Source organism: Scyliorhinus torazame, chromosome 2 (assembly GCF_047496885.1).
Source record: "Scyliorhinus torazame isolate Kashiwa2021f chromosome 2, sScyTor2.1, whole genome shotgun sequence".
In the NCBI taxonomy this organism is placed as follows: domain Eukaryota; kingdom Metazoa; phylum Chordata; class Chondrichthyes; order Carcharhiniformes; family Scyliorhinidae; genus Scyliorhinus; species Scyliorhinus torazame.
In genome coordinates this window covers 149955240-149981154 of record NC_092708.1, presented here as the reverse complement: position 1 = coordinate 149981154, position 25915 = coordinate 149955240, and positions in this window count along the sequence as shown.

Here is a 25915-nt window from a genome sequence, read left to right as displayed (position 1 = left end):
GGCCTCCGATGGGCTGGGAGATCCCCTGGGTGCCGTTCCACCTGGTCCACATTGCGTGGACAGCACTGAATGGTGCCCGGCTGGGGACTCCCTGGGGAGGCTGTTAGACGCTGGGAGCATGGTAGATCCCAGGTGAGCATACCTAAGTATATTCCTGAGAGAAAGAGGAATTGTAAAAGGGAGAAAATCTTTCTATGGCTAAACAAGGAGGTCAAGGAAGACATAAAGGCAAAAGCTAGGACATGCTATACTGCAAAAGCTGGAGAATTGGGAAAATTTTAAGGTTCAGCAAAAGGCTACTAAAAATAAAATCAAAAGACTAAGATGAACTACGAAAGGAAACTAGCAGAAATCATAACCGCTAATACCAAAAGCTTCCAAAAGTATATAAAGAGGAAGAGACTAGCTAAAGTAAGTCCCTTTAGAGGACAGTACTGCTGAAGTAATGATGAGGAATACAGAGACGGTGGAGGCACTGAAGCAATATTTTGCCTGTTTTCACGGTAGAAGATAATAAAACATTTCCAAAAAATAAATATTACTAGGGAGAAGATATTAAATAAACTGATGGGATTAAAGTGTCCGGGACCTGATGGCATACACCCTAGGGTATTAAGGAAGCAGAGATAGTGGATGCATTGGTTGTGATATTTCAGAATTCCCTGGATTCTGGAAGGGTCCCAGTGGATTGGAAACACACTAATATGATGCCCCTATTCAAAAAGTAGAAAACTATAGACTGGTTAGCTTGACCTCTGTGGTGGGGAAGTTGCTGGAATAACTCGTTAAGGAGGAGATGACTGAACATTTGGAAAGATAAAGCTCAACCTACCATTGTCAGCAGTGTTTTGTGAAAGGTAAGTCATGCTTGACAAACATGCTTCGGTTCTTTGAGGACATAACCAGCAAAATGGATAATGGTGAACCTGTGGATATGGTATATCTAGATTTCTAGAAGGTGTTTGACAAGGTGCCACATAAAAGAGTGATCCAGAAGGTGGGATCGCAGGGGATTGGAGGTAGAATACTATATTGAATTGAGGATTGGTTGACTGACAGAATGCAGAGGGTTGGGTTAAATGGGTCCTTCTCTGGCTGGCAAACTGTAACTTGTGGGGTGCCGCAGGGTTCAGTCCTCGGACCTCAACTGTTTACAATCTATATAAATGATCTGCAAGGGGACTTCTGGTGGCAGCCATGGAATGAGTGGTCGCTTATTTGGTAGCTCGCGCTTGTGGTGGACCTTTGGGACCTTTTACCCAATTTACGGTGGATTTGATCGACAAAACAGGAGACTGGTGAAGTAGAGGAGTAGGATTCACCACCAGTTTATGAATTCGTGGACCAGAAGTGGCCTGAAAAGGAGAGATCGTTGGTCGAAGAAGGGAGTGGAGTCTGCAGCACAGGAGAATGTGGCGGAGGGTCAGGGACGGAAATTGCAGGCCCAGTGGTTAACGGAGCAGATGGTGGACTCTATCCAGGACAGCTTTGCTCAGCAAAGAAAGGAATACCTGGATCCGATTAAGACGGGGATTGACTGTGTGGAGCAGAGATTGAAAGCCTAGGCCAGGCGATCCAGAAGGTGGAAGAGGCAATTGCTGAGCACGATGAGCAGCTAGCCGTGATGGCGGTGAAGATGGGGCTGATGAAGGACCACCAGAAGAGGTTGCAAGAGAAAGTGGAGGATTTGGAGAACAGGTTGCGCAGACAGAACCTGAGGATTGTTGGCCTCCCGGAGGGCAGCGAGGAATCGGATCCAGGGGCATATGTGGCGCGTATGTTCGAGAAGCTGCTGGGAGAAGGTGCGTTTGCTTGACCCTTGGAGGTGGACAGTGCGCACAGAGATCAGGAAGCTGCTGAGGAATGAGCCGCTGAGGACGATGGTGGTACGAACGCACCGGTTCCTGGACAAGGAACAGATCTTGAGGTGGGCCAGGCAGGCGAGAAGCTGCGTATGGGAAGACAACCAGCTGCGTATTTACCAGGACCTGGGTGCAGAACTGGCCAAAGGAAGGGCGAGTTTCAATAAGGTGAAATCGGCCCTCTTTCAGAAGGGAGTGAAGTTCGGCATGCTGTACCCAGCGTGCTTGGGGGTCACTTATGAGGGCCAGGAACTTTATTTTGGATCGCCAGATGAGGTGATGAACTTTGTTAAGGACAGGGGACTGGCAGGTGATGGAGGACATTGAACTTGGGGGGCGAGCAGTTGTGTGTGGAATTTTCTTTCTGTTTGTTTGGGATTGTGATGTTTTGCATATGTATGTTCGAGTGGGGGGAGGAAGATCAGTGGGGGGTAGGATGCTTGGCGCCATGGGTGGGGGCTACCAGGCTAGCTGGCAGGCTAGCTCATGGAAGTGCAGTGGGGGGCAAGCAGGTGATCAGTTTGTTGAGGGGGGTTGGGATTGTTATTGTGTTATGGGGGGGGAGGGGGGAGGAATTGATTTGCTGACAGGGGAGGGACTGACGCTTGGAGACAAATTGGGGGTCGATGACGGTGGGCGCCCGAGGGCAGGCCTGAGGAGGTGCGGGATGGGGGCTGGAGGCTGGCCTAAGAAGGGTTATGCTTGATCGTCGAGGGTGCCCCCCGACCAGACTGATCACATGGAACGTGAGAGGGCTGAATGGGCCGATCAAGAGGGCTCGCGTGTTCGTGCATTTGAAGAGTTTGAAGGTGGACATGGCAATGCTACAGGAGACACACCTGAGGATAGTGCATCAGATTAATCAGATTAGGCTGAGGAAGGGATGAGTTGGGCAGGTATTCCATTCGGGGCTGAACACTAAAACTGGGCAGGTAGCGATCTTGATCAATAAGCGGGTGGCATATGAGGGAGGGAGCTTAATGGCAGACTCGAGGGGGGTGGTACGTTATGGTGAGTGGGAAGCTGGAGAGGATGCCGGTGTTATTAGTGAATACCAAACTGGGACGACGTGGAGTTTATGAGGCGGGTGTTGGGGAGGATCTCGTGGGGGGGGGGGGGGGGGGGGGGGGGAGGGGGGGGGGGTGGTGGTGGGGGGGTGGGGGGGGTGGGACGGACGCGCGGGGGGTGGGGGGAAGACTTTAATACGGTTATAGATCCGAGGTTGGATCGGTCGAGTTCAAGGACAGGGAGGGTGTCAGCCGTGGAGAAGGATCTAAAGGGGTTTATGGAACAGATGGGAGGGGTAGAGCCGTGGAGGTACGGATGACCAAGAACAAAGGAATTTTCTTTTTTCTCCCATGTACACAAATTGTACTCCCGGATTGATTTTTTTCGTTGTGAACAGGGCTTTGCTGGCAAGGGTGGTGGATGCTGAGTATTCGGCGATTGTAGTGTTGGACCATGCCCCACACTGGGTAGATTTACGGGTGAGCAAGGAGGGGTTCAGCACCTGCAATGGAGATTGGATGTAGGACTGTTAGCGGATGAGGAGGTGTGTGTACAGGTGAGGGAGGCCATCCAGAATTATTTGGAGATAAATGACACAGGGGAGGTTTTGGCAGCAATGGTATGGGAGGCACTGAAGGCAGTAGTTAGGGGGAGCTGATTTCGGTACGGGCTCATCGGGAGAAGGTGGGCAGAGATGGATAGGCTGGTTAGGGAGATACTCCAGGTGGATAGAAGGTAGTCGGAAGACCCGGAGGCAGGGTTGTTGAAGGAGTGGCAGAAGCTGCAGATTGATGTTTGGTCTGCTTATCCACAGGGAAGACGGTGGGGCAGTTGAGGAAGGCGAGAGGGGCAGTATATGAGTATGGGGAGAAGGCCAGTAGGATGCTAGCACACTAGCTCAGGAAAAGGGAGGCGGCCAGGGAGATAGGAAGAGTGAAGGATAGAAATGGGAACACGATCTTTGACCCAGCGTGGTGAATGGGGTGTTCAAGGAATTTTACGGTCGGCTGTATGAGTTGGAGTCCCCAGCTGGGATGGAGGGGATGAGGCAATTCTTGAGGGTTTGAAGTTTCCGACGGTGGAGGAAGGGATTGTGGAAGTGTTAGAGGGACTGGAGACTATGCAGTCAGGCAAGGCCCCAGGATCGGACGGATACCCAGTGGAATTGTATAAGACGTTTTCTGGGGTGCTGGGTCCGCTGCTGGTGAGGGCATTTAATGAGGCAAGGGAGCAGGGTATTCTTCCCCCAACAATGTCGCAGGCTTCGATCGCATTGATCCTGAAGCGGCAGAAGGACCCAGAATAATGCAGGTCATACAGCCGAATCTCCCTACTGAATGTTGATGCCAAATTGCTGGCCAAGATTTTGGCCTCGAGAATAGAGGATTGTGTTCCGGGGGTGATAGGGGAGGACCAGATGGGATTTGTCAAAGGTAGGCAGTTAACGGCCAACATTAGAAGGCTTTTGAATGTCATCATGTTGCGTTCCGAGGGGAGGGAGGTGGAGGTGGTTGTCGCTATGGACGCAGGGAAGGCCTTCGATTGGGTGGAGTGGAAGTATTTGTCGGAGGTCCTGGGGCGGTTTAGGAGTGGGCAGGGTTTTGTAGATTGGGTCCGGTTGCTGTATCAGGCGCCGGTGGCGAGTGTGCGGACAAACTGAGGGGGGGGTGGAGCACGGGGTCTCGTTATATGCGGACGACCTACTCCTATATATTTCTGACCGGTTAGGGGGGATGGGAGAGATTATGCGGATTCTAGGGGAATTTGGCCGGTTCTCGGGGTATAAATTGAACATGGGTAAGAGTGAGGTCTTTGTGATCCAGGCGAGGGGGCAGGAGAGGAGGCTGGGGGAGTTGCCGTTTAAAGCGGTGGGAGGAAATTCTCGATACTTGGGGATTCAGGTGGCACGGGGATGGGAGCAGTTACATAAATTAAATCTGGCCTGGTCAGTTGAACAAATGAAAGAGGACTTCCGGAGGTGGGACATGCTCCCGTTGTCACTGGCGGGGAGGGCACAGACTGTAAAGATGACGGTTCTCCTGAGATTTTTGTTTGTTTTCCAGTGTCTCCCTATTTTTATACCAAAGGCCTTTTTTAAGCGGGTTAATGCGGTGATCTCTGGGTTTGTGTGGTGGGTAAAACCCCTCGAGTGAGGAAAGTGCTGTTGGAGCGGAGCTGAGGTGGAGAGGGCTGGTTGGCCCTGTCAAACTTTAGGAATCACTACTGGGTGGCAAATATTGCTATGATCAGGAAGTGGGTAGTGGGGGAGGTGTCGGTGTGGGAGCGGGTAGAGGCAGCATCATGCAGGGGCACAAGTTTAGCAGCACTGGTAACGGCACCTCTGCCGTTCTCGCCGGCTCGGTACTCTACAAGCCCGGTGGTGGTGGCGGCTGTGAGAGTTTGGGGACCGCAGCGGAAGCATATGGGGGTGGAGGGAGCGTTGGTGTGGGCTCCAATTTGTGGCAATCATCGGTTTGTGCCGGGGAGGTTGGATGGGGGATTTCGGAGGTGGCAGAGAGCAGGGATTGAGAGGCTGGGATATCTGTTTATTGATGGGGGCTTTCCCTGTTTGGAGGATTTAAAGTGGAGAAGCAGGCATTGGACTGGGACGAGCACAGTAAGAAGTCTTGCAACACCAGGTTAAAGTCCAACAGGTTTGTTTTGATATCACTAGCTTTTCCGGAGCACTGCTCCTTCCTCAGGTGAATGAAGAGGTATGTTCCAGAAACATATATATAGACAGAGTCATCTGGAACCCATCTCTTCATTCACCTGAGGAAGGAGCTGCGCTCCGAAAGCTAGTGATTTGAAACAAACCTGTTGGATTTTAACCTGGTGTTATAAGACCATAGACCATAAGACATAGGAGCGGAAGTAAGGCCATTCGGCCCATCGAGTCCACTCCGCCATTCAATCATGGCTGATTTCAACTCCATTTACCCGCGCTCTCTCCATAGCCCTTAATTCCTCGAGAAATCAAGAATTTATCAACTTCTGTCTTAAAGACACTCAATGTCCCGGCCTCCACCGCCCTCTGTGGCAATGAATTCCACAGACCCACCACTCTCTGGCTGAAGAAATTTCTCCTCATCTCTGTTCTAAAGTGACTCCCTTTTATTCTAAGGTTGTGCCCCCGGGTCCTAGTCTCCCCTGCTAATGGAAACAACTTCCCTACATCCACCCTATCTAAGCCATTCATTATCTTGTAAGTTTCTATTAGATCTCCCCTCAACCTCCTAAACTCCAATGAATATAATCCCAGGATCCTCAGACGTTCATCGTATGTTAGGCCTACCATTCCTGGGATCATCCGTGTGAATCTCCGCTGGACCCGCTCCAGTGCCAGTATGTCCTTCCTGAGGTGTGGGGCCCAAAATGCTCACAGTATTCTAAATGGGGCCTAACTAATGCTTTATAAAGCTTCAGAAGTACATCCCTGCTTTTATATTCCAAGCCTCTTGAGATGAATGACAACATTGCATTTGCTTTCTTAATTACGGACTCAACCTGCAAGTTTACCTTTAGAGAATCCTGGACTCCCAAGTCCCTTTGCACTTCAGCATTATGAATTTTGTCACCGTTTAGAAAATAGTCCACGCCTCTATTCTTTTTTCCAAAGTGCAAAACCTCGCACTTGCCCACGTTGAATTTCATCAGCCATTTCTTGGACCACTCTCCTAAACTGTCTAAATCTTTCTGCAGCCTCCTCCATACTACCTGCCCCTCCACCTATCTTTGTATCATCGGCAAACTTAGCCAGAATGCCCCCAGTCCCATCATCTAGATCGTTAATATATAAAGAGAACAGCTGTGGCCCCAACACTGAACCCTGCGGGACACCACTCGTCACCGGTTGCCATTCCGAAAAATAACCTTTTATCCCAACTCTCTGCCTTCTGCCTGACAGCCAATCGTCAATCCATGTTAGTACCTTGCCTCGAATACCATGGGCCCTTATTTTACTCAGCAGTCTCCCGTGAGGCACCTCATCAAAGGCCTTTTGGAAGTCAAGATAGATAACATCCATTGGCTCTCCTTGGTCTAACCTATTTGTTATCTCTTCAAAGAACTCTAACAGGTTTGTCAGGCACGACCTCCCCTTACTAAATCCATGCTGACTTGTCCTAATCTGACCCTGACATTGTAAGACTTCTTACGGAAGATTTGAAGGAGGAGTTTGAACTGCCAGGAAGGAATGGGTTTCGCTATCTGCAGATGAGGGACTTTGTACAAAGGCAGGCTTCGACCTTTCCACTTCTACCACCACAGAGGATACAGGATAAGGTAGTTTCTAAAATGGGGGAGGGGGAGGGGAAGGTCTCAGAAATTTATAAAGAGCTTATGGAGTCGGAGGGAACCCAGATAGGGGAGGTGAAGCGCAAGTGGGAAGATGAGCTGGGAAAGGAGGGTCTGTGGGAGGATGCCCAGAGCAGAGTCAACACGTCCTTATCGTGTGCCAGGCTCAGCCTGATACAATTCAAGGTGGTTCACCGGGCACACATGACGGTGGCCCGGATGAGCAGATTTTTTTGGGTAGAGGTCAGTTGTGTGACGTGTGCAGGAGGGCCCGCAAATCATGTCCACATTTGTTGGGCATGCCCGAAGCTTAGGGGATTCTGGCAGGGATTTGTTGAAGTCACGTCCATGGTGCTAAAAACGAGGGTGGCGCCGAGTCCGGAGGTGGCAATCTTTGGAGTGTCGGAAGACTCAGGAGTTCAGGGGGTGAGCGAGGCTGACGTTTTGGCCTCCTTGGTAGCCCGGAGACGGATCTTATTAGTGTGGCGGGACTCGAAGCTCCCAAAATCGGAGGAATGGGTTAGCGACATAGCTGGGTTTCTCCGGCTTGAGAAATGAAGTTCGCCCTGAGAGGATCAGTGTTTGGGTTCGTCCGGAGGTGGCAGCCGTTTATCGCCTTCTTCGGGGAAAATTAAACTGTTAACAGATACAATAAGGGAGGGGGGGGGTAGGGATTAAGGGGGGCAGTAGGGGAGTTAGTTTAGTTCAGTTTAGGCAGGATCAGCGAGAGGAGATGGAGGGACTTGGGAATTGTATAAGCTACATTGGCGGGGTATGGTTGTTGGTTGGGGGGGGGTGTTACGCACTGAATTATGTTTATGTTTGTATTTGTATCTTTTGTTGTTATAAAACCATAAATGCCTTAAAAAAATGTTTGTTAAAAAATAAATAAATGATCTGCAAGCAGGGACAGAGTGTAACAAAGCAAAATTTACCGATGATACTAAAATAGGTGGGAAAGCAGGCAGTGAAGAGGAGATAAAACATTTACAGATGGATATAGGAAGGCTCGGAGATTGGGGCAAATTTTGTCAGATGGAGTTTAATGTAGGTAAGTGTGAGGCTGTCCATTTTGGCCGAAAAAATAGAAAGGCAAGTTAATATCTAAATGGAAAGCAGATTCAAAATGCATCTGGACAGAAGGATCTGGATGTCTGTTCATGATTTGCAGAAAGTCAGTATACAGGTGTGGTAGTATGTATTAGGGGTCATGTGGGACTGGAAGCCCTAATGTCATTGGCTGACAGATCCCGGGTCCTGGTTGGCCGTTGACCTCTAGCTCCGCCCTGAAGGCGGAGTATAAGAAGCCGGAGTCCTCCCCCGCAGGCCATTCTACTATCGAGCTGCGGGGGAACAGACACACTTAATAAAGCCTCATCGACTTCACTCTATTCGTCTCACGGAGTCTTTGTGCGCTACAATTTATTAAGCGTGCCTAAAAAGGACTATGGAGCTCAGGATCATCCCGGAATGCCTGAGGATCAGCCCCCACGCAGTGAACGCGGCAGCAGCCTTCAAGCACTGGCAGACCTGTTTCGAGGCCTACCTCAGAACGGCCACCGGCCGGGTCACAGAAGACCAAAAACTACAGGTCCTGCACTCGAGGGTGAGCACGGAGATTTTCTCCCTCATCGAAGACGCGGAGGATTTCCAGACGGCGTTCGCAGCACTGAAAAGTCTCTATGTCCGCCCAGTTAACCAAATCTACGCTCGCTACCAGCTCGCGACGAGACGGCAAGGTCCCGGAGAATTGATGGACGAATTCTACGCAGCGCTGCTGATTTTGGGACGAGCCTGCAGCTGCCCTTCGGTGAACGCAAATGAACACACGGACATGTTAATGCGCGATGCTTTTGTGGCAGGTATGAATTCCTCCCAAATCCGCCAAAGACTTCTAGAAAGAGAGTCGCTAGGACTCTCAGAGGCCCGGGCCCTAGCAGCCTCCCTAGATGTGGCCGCGCGTAATACCCGCGCCTACGGCCCCGACCGCGCGGCAGCCCATTGGGCTCCGTACGTACCCGTCGCGACAAACCCACCCCCCCCCGGACACCCCACAGGCTTGCGCGGTCCAAATGCCAAGTCGCACCGGGGGCGCCAGTTGCTATTTCTGCGGCCAGGCGAAACAACCCCGGCAGCGCTGCCCGGCCCGCGCAGCAATCTGCAAGAGCTGCGGGAAAAAGGGCCATTTCGCGGCTGTGTGCCGGTCCCGCGAGGTCGCCGTTGTCCCGGGAGAACAGGGAGCCCTGCAAGCCGTTTACGCTCCCCAACCCCCCCCCAGCGCCCCATGTACGACCCGCAGGCGCAGCCGCTCTGGGTCCCGACCACCGTAGTCCCGGGAGAACAGGGAGCCCTGCACGCCGCTTACGCTCCCCAACTCCCCCCCCCCCACGCCCCATGTATGACCCGCCGGCGCTACCACTTTGGGTCCCGACCACCGCTCTCCCCGGAGAAGAGGGAGTTCTGCGCGTCTCTAACGCCCCCCAAACCCCCCCCTGCGCCCCATGTCTGACCCGCCGGCACTACCAACTTGGGTCCCGACCACCGCTGTCCCCAGAGATGAGGGAGCCCCGCGCGGTCCTAACGCTCCCCAACCCCCCAGCGCCCCATGTGCGACCCGCAGACGCCGCCATTTTGGGTCCCGGCCACCACGAGGGGAGGAAGGGCGCCGCCATCTTGGACCACCCCAGACCTGTACGACGCGTGGGGGCGGCCATTTTGTCCACCACCGCCGCCATCTTGTGACCCCCCAGCCATGTGCGATGTATGGGGGCAGCCATTTTGTTCATCCCCGACGCCATCTTGGACGGCAACAACGGACCCCACTCCACTACTACAACCACGTCTCGCTTCAATTACGCTCGATCAAGCTCGGCCCCGGACACTCCAGACGACGACGACAACGGTGCTAATAAACGGCCACGAGACACCATGCCTAATCGACTCCGGGAGCACGGAGAGCTTTATCCACCCCGACACGGTAAGACGCTGTTCCTTGACCACCTATCCCAGCGCACAAAAGATTTCCCTAGCTGCAGGATCCCACTCCGTACAGATCCAAGGATTCTGCATAGTTACCCTAACGGTGCAAGGGAGGGAGTTCAAAAACTACAAACTACACGTCCTTCCCCAACTCTGCGCCCCCACTTTACTGGGATTAGATTTCCAGTGCAATCTACAGAGCCTTACGTTCAAATTCGGCGGCCCAATACCCCCACTCACTATCTGCGGCCTCGCAACCCTCAAGGTGCAACCCCCGTCCTTGTTTGCGAACCTGACCCCGGATTGCAAACCCGTCGCCACTAGGAGCAGACGGTACAGCGCCCAGGACCGGACCTTCATTCGGTCCGAAGTCCAGCGGCTACTAAAGGAAGGCATAATCCAGGCCAGCAATAGTCCCTGGAGAGCACAGGTGGTAGTAATGAAGACAGGGGAGAAACAAAGGATGGTCATAGACTATAGCCAGACCATCAACAGGTACACACAACTAGACGCGTACCCTCTCCCCCGCATATCCGACATGGTCAATCGGATTGCCCAATATAAAGTCTTCTCCACCGTGGACCTCAAGTCTGCCTACCATCAGCTCCCCATCCGCCCAAGTGACCGCAAGTACACAGCCTTCGAGGCAGACGGGCGATTATACCATTTCCTAAGGGTCCCATTTGGCGTCACAAACGGGGTCTCGGTCTTCCAACGGGAGATGGACCGAATGGTTGATCAACATGGGTTGCGGGCCACGTTCCCGTATCTTGACAATGTAACCATCTGCGGCCACGACCAGCAGGACCACGACGCCAACCTCCAAAAATTCCTCCAGACCGCCAAAGCCTTGAACCTCACGTACAACGAGGACAAGTGCGTTTTTAGCACCAACCGGCTAGCCATTCTGGGCTACGTAGTGCGCAATGGGATAATAGGCCCCAACCCCGAACGTATGCGCGCCCTCATGGAATTTCCCCTCCCGCACTGCTCAAAAGCCCTGAAATGCTGCCTGGGGTTTTTTCATACTACGCCCAGTGGGTCCCCCAGTACGCCGACAAGGCCCGCCCCCTAATACTGACCACGACCTTCCCTCTGTCGACAGAGGCTTGCCAGGCCTTCAGCCGCATCAAAGCGGATATCGCAAAGGCCACGATGCGCGCCATCAACGAGTCCCTCCCCTTCCAGGTCGAGAGCGACGCCTCCGACGTAGCTCTAGTGGCCACCCTTAACCAAGCGGGCAGACCCGTGGCCTTTTTCTCTCGAACCCTCCACGCTTCAGAAATCCGCCACTCCTCAGTGGAAAAGGAAGCCCAAGCCATAGTGGAAGCTGTGCGACATTGGAGGCATTACCTGGCCGGCAGGAGATTCACTCTCCTCACCGACCAACGGTCGGTAGCCTTCATGTTCGATAATGCACTGCGGGGCAAAATCAAAAACGACAAGATCTTAAGGTGGAGGATCGAGCTCTCCACCTTCAACCACGAGATTTTGTATCATCCCGGAAAGCTGAACGAGCCGTCCGATGCCCTATCCCGCGGCACATGTGCCAACGCACAAATTAACCGCCTCCAAACCCTCCACGAGGACTTCTGCCACCCGGGGGTCACTCGGTTTTTCCACTTTATCAAGTCCCGCAATCTCCCATACTCTTTAGAGGAGGTCCGTACAGTCACAAGGGACTGCCACATCTGCGCGGAATGCAAACCGCATTTTTTCAGGCCGGATGGTGCGCACCTGATTAAGGCTTCCCGCCCCTTTGAACACCTTAGTCTGGATTTCAAAGGGCCCCTCCCCTCCACCGACCGCAACACATACTTTCTTAATGTGGTGGACGAATACTCCCGCTTCCCATTCGCCATTCCCTGCTCTGACATGACCGCGGCCACAGTCGTTAAAGCCCTGAACACCATCTTCACACTGTTCGGTTGCCCCGCATACGTCCACAGCGACAGGGGGTCCTCTTTCATGAGTGATGAGCTGCGCCAGTTCCTGCTCAGCAAGGGCATAGCCTCAAGCAGGACGACCAGCTACAACCCCCGGGGGAACGGGCAAGTAGAGAGGGAGAACGGCACGGTCTGGAAGACCGTCCTACTGGCCCTACGGTCCAGGAACCTCCCAGTTTCATGGTGGCAGGAGGTCCTCCCGGACGCTCTCCACTCCATCCGGTCGCTATTATGTACGAGCACTAATCAAAAGCCTCATGAGCCTCTCCTTGTCTTCCCTAGGAGGTCCTCCTCTGGAACGTCGCTGCCGACCTGGCTGGCGGCCCCAGGACCCATCTTGCTCCGAAAGCATGTGCGGGCACACAAGGCGGACCCGTTGGTCGAAAGGGTTCACCTCCTCCACGCGAACCCGCAGTACGCTTACGTGGAGTACCCCGACGGCCGACAGGACACGGTCTCCCTGCGGGATCTGGTGCCCGTCGGCAACACACACACCCCCCCGACACCATTCACCCAACCCCCCCCTTCCTGCCACCGCCGCACCCCGTGACCGCCCCCTTCCCAGGAGGATCGGTTCCCCTCCCCTCAGGCCCGACCAAGAATAAAGCCCAAGCTGAAACCGTAAGGCTCCCGGAGACGACAACACCGGTACAAGCACCACCACCACCACCGGGGCCGAGGCGATCGACACGGACGACCAGACCGCCCGACCGACCCGTGGCGTCGATCTAAATCAATATATGGACTTTTCACAAGAACATTTGCTTTTCTCCCGATACCTTCTGTAAATAGTTGAAACAGGACAAAATTGTACAATACTGTATTGCCATGTGAATGTTTTCCTCCCAGGACCAGCCCTGTAAACCCTTACCACCATGCGAAGCATCACCCCGCCGGGTTCATTTTTGACAAGGGGTGAATGTGGTAGTATGTATTAGGGGTCATGTGGGACTGGAAGCCCTAATGTCATTGGCTGACAGATCCCGGGTCCTGGTTGGCCGTTGACCTCTAGCTCCGCCCTGAAGGCGGAGTATAAGAAGCCGGAGTCCTCCCCCGCAGGCCATTCTACTATCGAGCTGCGGGGGAACAGACACGCTTAATAAAGCCTCATCGACTTCACTCTATTCGTCTCACGGAGTCTTTGTGCGCTACAACAGGTAATAATAATGATCGTTTATTGTCACAAGTAGGCTTCAATGGAGTTACTGTGAAAAGCCCCTAGTCGCCACATTCCAGCACCTGTTTGGGGAGGCCAGTACGGGAATTGAACCTGAACCTGAGCTGCTGGCCTTGTTCTGCTTTACAAGCCAGTTGTTTAGTCCACTGTGCTAAACCAGCCCTAACATCCAGCAAGGTACAGCATGTAATTATAAAGGCAAGCGGAATGTTAGTGTTTATTGCAAAAGTGCTGTAGTATAAAAGTAGGGAAGTATTGTTGCAATTATACAGGGTGTTGGTGAGACCACATCTGGAGTATTGTGCCCAGTTTTAGTCTCCTTATTTGAGGAATGATGTGGTGGCATTGGAGGCAGTTCAGAGGAGGTTCACCAGATTGATTGCGGGGAAGAAAGAGTTGACGTATGAGGAGAGATTAAACAGTTTGGGCTGATACTCGCTGAGCTTAGAAGGATAAGAAGGGATCTGATTGAGGTATATAAAATACTAAAAGGGATTGATAAAGTAAATATGACTTCCGGGTGCGGCGATGACCAGCTGAGTCGCACGTTTCGGCAGCTCCCTGTGAAACGGACTTTTGGGCTCTTGGTAGGAGCCCCAACGGCAATTTTAACGGCTGAAAACACCGTGCGGTAAACCAGAAGGGTGTTCCCCCTGGACACGGATGGAAAAAGGAGAGGAAAGTGGCCGGATTGCAGCGGATCCTTTGGAACAACGGCAAGGAAGGCAAGCAGAAACCAAGATGGCGTCGGAAGGTGGCAGTTTCATATGGGGCCCTGAACAACAAGAGTTTTTGAAACGCTGCGTGGAGGAGATAAAAAAGGAAATGAAGAAAGAGTTGTTGGCCCCGATATTACAGGCGATTGAAGGGCTGAAAGAGGAACAAAAGACCCAGGAGCAGGAGCTTCGGGTCGTGAAGGCGAAAGCAGCAGAGAATGAAAACGATATACAGGGCCTGGTGGTGAAGTCGGAGATACAGGAGGCACACCAGAAACGATCTGTGGAGAGGTTGGAGGCACTGGAAAATAACGCAAGGAGGAACAACTTGAGGATTCTTGGCCTTCCTGAAGGTGTGGAGGGGGCGGACGTCGGGGCATATGTGAGCACGATGCTGCACTCGTTAATGGGAGTGGAGGCCCCGACGGGTCCGTTGGAGGTGGAGGGAGCATACCGAGTTATGGTGCGAGGATCGAGAGCAGGAGAAGCTCCCAGAGCCATAGTGGTGAGATTTCTCCGTTTTAAGGATAGAGAAATGGTCCTTAGATGGGCGAAGAAAACTCGGTGTAGTAAATGGGAGAACGCGGTGATCCGCGTCTATCAAGATTGGAGTGCGGAGGTGGCGAGAAGGAGGGCGAGCTTTAATCGGGCCAAAGCGGTACTTCACAAAAAAAAGATAAAGTTTGGAATGCTGCAACCGGCAAGACTGTGGGTCACATATCAAGGGAGGCACCACTACTTTGAGACGGCGGATGAAGCGTGGACTTTTATTGTAGAAGAAAAATTGGAATGATTGGACTACGAAAATGAACGTTTGGACAAAGTGGTGGGACGAGTGGGGGGGGGGGGCGAAGAGGGATTGTATGATTAATCCTGCGGTATGGTAACTTTTCTTTCTCCCACAGGTGGTGATGGGGGGAGGTGGGGAGGGAGAGGAGAGGGGGCGTTGGCCATGGGAGGTGGGGCCGAGGGAGCGGCGCGGGCTTGGTTCCCGCGCTATGATAATTATGGTGGGAATAGAGAAGCAGGAAGGAGGGGGCGCCGCACGGGGCGAGCCGTGATCACGGGGGGAAGCCGAGGTCAGCCAGAGTTTGCTGACTTCTGGGAGCAACATGGGGGGAGTAATTACGCTAGCGGGGGGTCTAGCGGGGGGGGGGGGAGGGGGGAATTACTGGGTTGCTGCTGCTGGGGAAAGGGGGGAGTGGGTACGGGAAAGGATGGGCGGGGGGGCACCGTCTGGGAGAAATACAGCTGCGTGGGAACTGGGCGAGAAGCTGGAAAAAGATGATGGCTAACCGGCAAGGGGGGGGGGGGTGGGAAGCCCCCCAACTCGGCTGATCACGTGGAACGTGAGAGGGCTTAACGGGCCGATAAAGAGGGCACGAGTACTCGCACACCTGAAGAAACTTAAAGCAGATGTGGCCATGTTACAGGAAACGCACCTGAAACTGATAGATCAGGTTAGGTTGCGCAAAGGATGGGTAGGGCAGGTGTTCCATTCGGGGCTGGATGCGAAAAACAGGGGGGTGGCTATATTAGTGGGGAAGCGGGTAATGTTCGAGGCAAAGACTATAGTGGTGGATAACGGGGGCAGATACGTGATGGTGAGTGGCAAATTACAGGGAGAGATGGTGGTGTTGGTAAACGTGTATGCCCCGAATTGGGACGATGCCAATTTTATGAGGCGAATGCTAGGATGCATCCCAGACCTAGAGACCGGAAAGCTGATAATGGGGGGAGACTTTAACACGGTGTTGGAACCAAGGCTGGATAGGTCGAAGTCCAGGACTGGTAGGAGGCCGGCAGCAGCCAAGGTGCTTAAGGATTTTATGGAGCAGATGGGAGGGGTGGACCCGTGGAGATTCAGTAGACCTAGGAGTAAGGAGTTCTCGTTTTTCTCCTATGTCCATAAAGTCTATTCACGCATAGACTTTTTTGTGTTGGGTAGGGCATTGATCCCGAGGGTGAGGGGAACGGAATATACGGCTATAGCCATTTCGGATCATGCCCCACACTGGGTAGACTTGGAGATAGGGGAGGAAACAAGAGGGCGCCCACCCTGGAGAATGGACATGGGACTAATGGCGGATGAGGGGGTGTGCTTAAGGGTGAGGGGATGCATTGAAAAGTACTTGGAACTCAATGACAATGGGGAGGTTCAGGTGGGAGTGGTCTGGGAGGCGTTGAAGGCGGTGGTTAGGGGGGAGCTGATATCAATAAGGACACATAAAGGGAAGCAGGAGAGTAAGGAACGGGAGCGGTTGTTGCAAGAACTTTTGAGGGTGGACAGACAGTATGCGGAAGCACCGGAGGAGGGACTGTATAGGGAAAGGCAAAGGCTGCATGTGGAATTTGACTTGCTGACCACAGGCACTGCAGAGGCACAATGGAGGAAGGCGCAGGGTGTACAGTATGAATATGGAGAGAAGGCGAGCAGATTGCTGGCACACCAATTGAGGAAAAGGGGAGCAGCGAGGGAAATAGGGGGGGTGAGAGACGAAGATGGAGAGACGGAGCGGGGAGCGGAGAGAGTGAATGAAGTGTTTAAGACATTTTATAAAAAATTGTATGAAGCTCAACCCCCGGATGGGAGGGAGAGAATGATGGAGTTTTTGGATCGGCTGGAAATTCCCAAGGTGGAAGAGCAGGAAAGGATGGGATTGGGAGCACAGATCACGGTAGAAGAAGTGGTGAAAGGAATTAGGAACATGCAGACGGGAAAGGCCCCGGGACCGGACGGATTCCCAGTTGAATTTTACAGAAAATATTTGGACTTGCTCGCCCCGCTACTGACGAGGACCTTTAACGAGGCAAAGGAAAGGGGACAACTGCCCCCGACTATGTCAGAAGCAACGATATCGCTTCTTTTAAAGAAGGAAAAGGATCCGCTACAATGCGGGTCCTACAGACCAATCTCCCTCCTCAATGTAGATGCCAAGGTCTTGGCCAAGGTAATGGCAATGAGAATAGAGGAATGTGTCCCGGGGGTGGTTCATGAGGACCAAACTGGGTTTGTGAAGGGGAGACAGCTGAACACGAACATACGGAGGTTGTTAGGGGTAATGATGATGGCCCCACCAGAGGGTGAAACGGAGATAGTAGTGGCGATGGATGCCGAGAAAGCATTTGATAGAGTGGAGTGGGATTATCTGTGGGAGGTGTTGAGGAGATTTGGGTTCGGAGAGGGGTATGTTAGATGGGTGCAGCTGTTGTATCGGGCCCCAGTGGCGAGTGTGGTCACGAATGGACGGGGATCGGCATATTTTCGGCTCCATAGAGGGACAAGGCAGGGATGTCCTCTGTCCCCATTACTGTTTGCACTGGCGATTGAGCCCCTGGCGATAGCGCTGAGAGGTTCCAAGGGATGGAGGGGAATACTTAGGGGAGGAGAAGAACACCGGGTATCTTTATATGCGGATGATCTGCTACTATATGTGGCGGATCCAGCGGAGGGGATGCCAGAAATAATGCGGATACTTGGGGAGTTTGGGGATTTTTCAGGGTATAAATTGAACATGGGGAAGAGTGAGCTGTTTGTGGTGCATCCAGGGGAGCAGAGTAGAGAAATAGAAGACCTACCGTTGAGGAAGGTAACAAGAGACTTTCGTTACCTGGGGATCCAGATAGCTAAGAATTGGGGCACATTGCACAGGCTAAATTTGACGCGGTTGGTGGAACAGATGGAGGAAGATTTCAAGAGATGGGATATGGTAGCATTGTCAATGGCAGGGAGGGTGCAGGCGGTTAAGATGGTGGTCCTCCCGAGATTCCTCTTTGTGTTTCAGTGTCTCCCGGTGGTGATCACGAAGGCTTTTTTCAAAAGGATAGAAAAGAGTATCATGGGTTTTGTTTGGGCCGGGAAGACTCCGAGAGTGAGGAAGGGATTCTTACAGCGTAGTAGGGATAGGGGGGGGCTGGCACTACCGAGCCTAAGTGAGTATTATTGGGCCGCTAATATTTCAATGGTGAGTAAGTGGATGGGAGAGGAGGAAGGAGCGGCGTGGAAGAGATTAGAGAGGGCGTCCTGTAGGGGGACCAGCCTGCAGGCTATGGTGACAGCCCCATTGCCGTTCTCACCAAGGAACTATACCACGAGTCCGGTGGTGGTAGCTACACTGAAGATTTGGGGACAGTGGAGACGACATAGGGGAAAGACCGGAGCACTGGGGGGGTCCCCGATAAGAAACAACCATAGGTTTGCCCCGGGGGGAATGGATGGGGGATATGGAATGTGGCAAAGAGCAGGTATAACGCAACTGAAAGATCTATTTGTGGATGGGAAGTTTGCGAGTCTGGGAGCGCTGACCGAGAAATATGGGTTGCCCCAAGGGAATGCATTCAGGTACATGCAATTGAGGGCTTTTGCGAGGCAACAGGTGAGGGAATTCCCGCAGCTCCCGACACAAGAGGTGCAGGACAGAGTCATCTCAAAGAAATGGGTGGGGGACGGTAAGGTGTCGGATATATATAGGGAAATGAGAGACGAAGGGGAGACTATGATGGACGAACTAAAAGGGAAATGGGAAGAAGAGCTAGGGGAGGAGATTGAGGAGGGGATGTGGGCAGATGCCCTAAACAGGGTAAACTCGTCGTCCTCGTGCGCCAGGCTAAGCCTGATTCAGTTTAAGGTATTACACAGGGCACATATGACTGGAACACGGCTCAGTAAATTTTTTGGGGTGGAGGATAGGTGTGCGAGGTGCTCGAGAAGCCCAGCGAATCATACCCACATGTTTTGGTCATGCCCGGCACTACAGGGGTTTTGGATGGGGGTGACAAAGGTGCTTTCGAAAGTAGTAGGAGTCCGGGTCGAACCAAGCTGGGGGTTGGCTATATTTGGGGTTGCACAAGAGCCGGGAGTGCAGGAGGCGAAAGAGGCCGATGTTTTGGCCTTTGCGTCCCTAGTAGCCCGGCGCAGAATATTGCTAATGTGGAAAGAAGCCAAGCCCCCGGGGGTGGAGACCTGGATAAATGATATGGCGGGGTTCATAAAGTTAGAGCGGATTAAGTTCGTCCTAAGGGGGTCGGCTCAAGGGTTTACTAGGCGGTGGCAACCGTTCGTCGAATATCTTGCGGAAAGATAGATAGGGGAGAACAAAGAAGGCAGCAGCAGCGGCCCAGGACTTGGGGGGGGGGGAGGGATGGGGGGGGGATGGGGGGGGGTGGGGTGTGGCCTGAGACAAGGCAGTTGCCAATTAGGGCTAATTTTTATTTTTTGTTATTTAATATTTATTTATTTGTTGTTGTTTTTGTTTAAATTTAAAAAGGTCATTATTATCTGTATTGTTACAATGTTGTGTAAAGGATGCACAATGTACTGTGTTGGTTGACCAAAAATTTTCAATAAAATATTATTTAAAAAAAAAGAGAAAGTAAATATAGATAAAATATTCTGCCTTGTGGGGAAATCTAGATCAAGAGGTCACAGATATAGGTTGAGAGGCAGTACATTTAGAACTGAGATGAGGAGGAACTACTTCTCGCAGAGGGTGGTGATTTTGTGGAACTCGTTTTCCCATAGTGAGGTGAAATCGGAGTCATTAATGGTTTTGAGAAGTAGATATATTTCTGAAAGTAAACGAGTTAAAGGGATATGGGAATTAGGTGGGAGGTGGATTTGAGACCAGGAAGGTATCAGCCATGATCTGATTGAATGGCGGAGCAGACTCGAAGGGTTGAATTGCCTACTTCTGCACCCAATTCTGGGGCGAGATTCTCCACTCCTGCGCCGGTTGGGAGAATCGCCTGGGCCGCCAAAATTTCCTGGGACACCAGTCCGACGCCCTCCCGCGATTCTCCCAAGCGGCGGGAACGGCCTGGTCGAGTTCCGTGGGCCGCAGGCCAGAGAATCACCGGAGACATCCAAAATGGCGATTCTCCGGCACCCCCGCTATTCTCAGGCCCGGATGGGCCGAGTGGCCAGGCCAAAACGGCGGGTTCCCCCCGGCGCCGTCCATACCTGGTCGCTGCCATCGTGAACAGTGCGTGAATGCTGGGGAGTCGGCCTGCAGGGGGGGAGGGGGGGTCCTGCACCGGGGGGGTACCTCAAATGTGGGGTGGCCCGCGATCGGTGCCCACCGATCGTCGGGCCGTCCTCTCTGAAGGAGGACATCCTTCCTTCTGCGGCCCCGCAAGATCCGTCCGCCATCTTCTTGTGGGGCGGACTTAGAGAGGACGGCAACCACGCATATGCGGATGACGCCAGTTATGCGGCGCCGGCCGCGTCATCTATGCGGCGCCGCCTTTACGCGGGCGACAAGGCCTGGCGCGTGTAGATGACGCGGCCCCGATCCTAGCCCATTGTCGGGGCCTGTATCGTTCGGGATCGGGGCCGTTTCGCGCCGTCGTGAACCTCGACGGCGTTCACGACGGCGCGGCCACTTCGGCTCGTGAGTGGAGAATCCCGCCCCCTATGTGGGTTTAAAACCAACTGAGGCATGCAAGGCTTGATCACGGCCATTGGGTATATCTCGCGAGGTGTACTAGCTGCCGGGAAGACTGCGGGAGGCTTCTCCTAGCATCTATTGTCTGTGTCACGCTCTCGTTTGGGCGCGGTAGATCGCACTTTAAGTGTTGCTGCTGGGACTGAATAGCGTGCCATTTGTGGTTCCGTTGGGGCCGCTATTTCGTACGTGAGTCAGCCCATGCAAATGGACCAGCATTCTGCTGGTAAGAATTGGGAGCAATTCCTGGCCCAGTGGACATTGTAACGGCTGAGGCCGGAACTAGCGCCAAAGAGCCTGACAGCTGGAGCTGTTTTTAAGCCCTCCACTTACCACACACTCACCGCCGCCACAAAGACCAGCACGGAAGACCTGCCCCCAACGGTTAGCAGTCCGAGGTGGACCCATAACTCCATGTCAATGAGGAGAGGAGGGACACCCTCTTCCCCAGGGTGGGCTGCAGACTCAAGCCTGCCCTCCTGAACACCGCCTGGGAGGTGGCGGCAGAGGCAGTCAGCTATGCCAGCCTTTTTGGGAGGAGACAGCTGGTGATCTGGCAGGGTAGGGGGTCACTGGTGAGGCCTGACAGGGTTAGAGAACTAAGGAGGGTTCCAAAGGCCACCCTGCAAGTGTCCTCTAGTTGGGGTGAACTCTACTGATCCCCGCTTCCCCTGCAGTGGGGTAGTGCTTCTGAGGAGCACCTACACCTATATGGTAGGCCCCTGATTGAGCTTGGCCACGCCCATCCCCTTGATTAAACAGCTAAGGTATAAGGATGTCCAGAGGGGCGGCCTGAGTGGACTCCCAGATGACCAGAGGCCTTCTAAGCATTTAAAGGACACGGGTTGCACTCAGCAGTGTGAGCAGCCAGGAGGCTGTAAGTAGAACCAGAGGGGTGTATTTAAAACATATACTGAGGCAATAGCGGTCTGAGACAGGCCACTCTGATCCTGAGGGGGACATTCCAAGTCCACAGCCATGGCACCAAGGCATTTTCCTCTACTGCCCCCGGCCCAGTCAGCCACCCTCCAGCAGGCCAACAGGTTTTGAGGCTTTTGGAGAGTTTTTTTAGCCTCCCGCTCCCCTTCCACAGCTATGGCGCCCAGTCCCAGCTTCTAAATACTTGCACTAATTCGCACCCGCAACACTTCCTCCTAAGAGGGGTGGAGCATCACGGAAGGGTGGAGCATGAAGTGTCCAAGCTGATAATGACATTAAAATCCATGCAATTGATTGTTTTGCACGGATCCGCCGGCCCGGGGCACAAACATTGATATCACTGCCAGCAAGGGACCGGAACATGGCGTCGGAATCAGTGCCAGGAGTAATCTTCAATTCTTCAGATTTGTGCGATTCTCCGCCCAATCATGATTTGCGATTCTGGCATCGCAAAGCGGAGAATCCATTCCAAAAGTGGCAACCTAAAGTACTTCCCCAGAAACATAGAGCAAAATTTAGCACCTAGCATGTGGGCTCTGTGGCCTGGAACAGAAGTGGACATAATGTCCATTTTTGCCCAGTTCCAACTTTGACTCCAATTACATGTTAGCTAGCCAATTAATGACCGCAAGTGGGAACCAAGACTGCAGGGAGACCCAGGGCGAGTTTTGAGCAGACGATGAAGGCGGGCTCAGGAACGGAAGATGCCGATGGGAGGTTTAAAGTGTCATCAGCAGTGTCAGTCAGTGCAAATGGGGAGAACTGGAGGAAAAGGTCAGAGAAAACTGGTAAGTCAGCAAACCGTGATTCTGCCAGCTAGAGTGAGTGTGAACCACTGGAGGCTGAGGGCAGTTGCTCAAGGCACCAACAACAATTGTAGAGAAGTGGAATGGATGGCTCCACAATTCAATGATGACTCCCTTTAAACCCTTCTCCAGGCTGTCAGTGAATGGCAGGAAATTGTCCTCGTGCAGGATGGTAAGAGGAGACTTCCCCATCTGACCAAGAAAGCCTGGATGGAGGGAGAAGACGATGTCAGTAGCCATAGGTCCATGCTTGGAACCCGGCTACAGAGCAGAAAAAGGGTGAATAAAAAGGGTTGACTAAACTGTCAATGTGTTTGCAAAACTATGGGAGGGTCTGCATGTGGTGTGCATGGAAGGTGTCTACCACGAGTGCAGATGCATGGTCCCCACAAGGGCACAATGCCAACTGAAGTGTCATCGTCCTGCAAGGCACTGAGGGAGCTGGGGCGTGTTGATTGGGGAGGTCACAACTGGAGCAGTGCCATGATGCGTAATTCTGAAGCACCAAAGATGATGCCGACCTACCAGAGTGCTTTATCCATCCAGAAAAGACCCACATTAATCTACCGTTGTCTTCACATGGGAAAAGTACCCATAATACCTGCAAAAGGTCGATGACAAGTGGAAGAGTGCTAAACCTGGTAATGCTAACCAAGATAGAGCAGAACATCCTGGACTTGACTAGTCATCATGGGCTGGTTTATGTCCGTGGGCTAGACAGCTAGTTTGTAATGCAGAACAAGGTCAGCAGTGTGGGTTCAATTCCCGTACCAGTTTACCCGACAGTGGCGCCGGAATGTGGCGGCTAGGGGCTTTTCACAGCAACTTCATACTTGTGCAAATAAAAGGTTATTATTATCAGGGACCACATCGGTGGGCAGATGAGAGCCAGAGTTAGTCCTGGTGAGTATCCTAAGGACCGCATCCTGGCAATGGGGGTAAAAGAGTGAGAATGGAACAGGGAATAGGATGGGTGTGTGTGGTGCAATGGTTCAGGATTGCCACATCTATGCCACATGCCATTTTTGTATGACTTTGTCCATGATAAACCTATTTTTATTCAGTGCTCCTCCTCATTGTTGATGTGTCTTAGTCCTCCAAAGAAAGATTTAGAGATGTCAGATGATTATAAATTAGACCTGATTTCTCATCTCATTCAATAGTGCAATATTTTACTTTAAAATTCCTGTACCATATAATGGATTGATACATGCAAGTATATCTTGACATTTAAATCCATAAATGAAATATTTGATAAGAAATGCTAAAAAAGAAGCCATTGCCACTAAATTGCTTCTTTTCTATGTACAATAAATGAAAGTTTAACATGGTTGATATTTTAAAAATAACACACTCAGCCGCATTTTTTTTCTTAAGTTCCTGCTGTCATCTAGTTAAACCATTAATCTGATTATTTTGACAAGAGAAATGCTGCTATAGTAATTTGAAAAACAAAACATTGTTATGCAGCTCTGAAATTCATTTTTGGTATATTCCAAATAATGCACGTTTGATGAGTTGCACATCTGCACTTGGAGACTGATGGTTTAAGCATTTGAGCTGTTTTTGTCATTTTGAAACAATAGTTCTTACAGATGTTCAAGTTACTGCATTCTTCACTTATGACATTATCACTGTTGAATCTAACATTTGAAATATATCCCTACAAGTATTTGGATGATACCAGTCATACAGCTTACGAAAGTTGTAAAGTGAACTTTTTATTTTTAAGTTCAGCGTGTCCAGTTCTTTTTTTTTCCAATTAAGGGGCAATTTAGCATGGCCAATCTACCTACCCTGCACACCTTTCGGTTTATGGGGCTGAGACCCACACACTATCATAGAATTTACAGTGCAGAAGGAGACCATTCGGCCCATAGAATCTGCATCGGCCCTTGGAAAGAACACCCTACTTACGCCCACACCTCCACCCTATCCTCGTAACCCAGTAACCACCTATTCTTTTTGGACACTAAGGGCAATTTAGCATGACCAAGCCACCTAACCTGCACATCTTTGGACTGTGGGAGGAAACCGGAGCACCCGGAGGAAACCTACGCAGACACGGGGAGAACGTGCAGACTCCACACAGACAGTGATCCAAGCCGGGAATCAAACCTGGGACCCTGGAACTGTGAAGCAATAGTGCTACCCACTGTGCTACCGTGTTACGCTTAATCCCCGGACTCGAGCTCCAGGGTGTCTTGGGTCTCTTGTCGAGGGTTGCTGTCCGTGCTGCTCTCCTCATCGCTGGTCGGTACATTGAGGGGGGGGGATCTCCGGCTGTGGCACTGGCTGGGGGCGGGGGACACCAGATGGGCCCACCGCATCACCAGCAGGTCCTGCAAGACACAAGACAAGCCGCCAAGTCTCTTGAAAATTTGAAGTGCTTCAACTAGTGGTATGAGATCATAATTTGCCCGAGTCAATGGAACAAGCAGTGTTTCATTAAGCACAGTGTTAGAAATTGGAAATTGGCTGGGTGTCTAATCCTGGGCATCCCTGCAGACAGAAACAAGGACACTTCTGGCAGATAGCACCATTGACTACATCTGTGAAGGCAGAACATATATTATAAATGTATCTGAAATGGATCAGAAGTAAGCCACTGAGTCAACTTCATTGACTTATCAGTAGGATGATATCACTGACAATGCAACACTTTCTTCACTGTGTAAATGTAAAATGGGGTGGAGTTTAAACACACAGAATTTTGAATCCGAGCCAAGAGAACTAACAATTGAGCCAAGCTGACAAATAAAAAAGTAGAGTTAGGTTTGCTGTGGAGGTCCCTGTCAGCTATTGCCTTGTATTGTCTAGAAACATTATTTTGGTCATACAGAGATTGCTCAGATTCATGCAGTACTGCAATGTCCAAGTGATGTGTCCTAGTTCATTACCTAGCTATCTACTAATAGAGATTAGCTAGAAACAGGGAGCCAAAGTTATCTGAGATGTATACTGATGTAATACATATTGCCTTCTCAATCACAGAGAACATAACCCTCTCCTCCTTCAAAAGCCTCCCCCCCCGCAAAAAAAGCTTGCTCTCGGTCACCTTCCTTCATCCTTTCCCTTACATTTTGTGGTTCCATTTGCATCTTTTGTGCTTTGGCCAAGGTCAGGAGGAAGATTACTACGTTAACGATGCGACATAAATGTAAGGTGCTTGCATAATGTAAGTTGCAGGACAACATCAGTACTCCAAGGACAATAGGAATTAGCAGTCACGACTGGAAGCTTCATCAATACCATTATCAGAACACAGCAGGACTTTCCTGTTGCTCCTTTTGACTGCATCCATAGCGGTCAGACCCTGTGTATCTCTCTGTCCTATTAATCCTATGGAGGCTGCAGATGAAAAATATCACTGTTACTGATTTTTCCCAGTTCACAAACAGATTTAATGGTCTCAACAGTGGGTGCCAACCAAAACATCCACAGTTTAGTCCCAAAAGAATCTGGAGAATCAGATTTGTCATACATTTGCAGCTGCAGAGATTCATTATCAAAACTAACAGGTGAAATATAAGTACATCTAAAAGTTTTTTTAAACTATTTTATTCAGGCATTTATATAAACAGACAACAAACAAAACAAATAATAACAATAATCATCAATTTATTGTCACAAGTAGGCTTACATTAACACTGCATTGAGTTACTGTGAAAAGGCCCTAGTCGCCACATTCCAGCGCCTGTTCGGTTAATGAGCTGGTACGTGATTTGAACCCGCACTGCTGG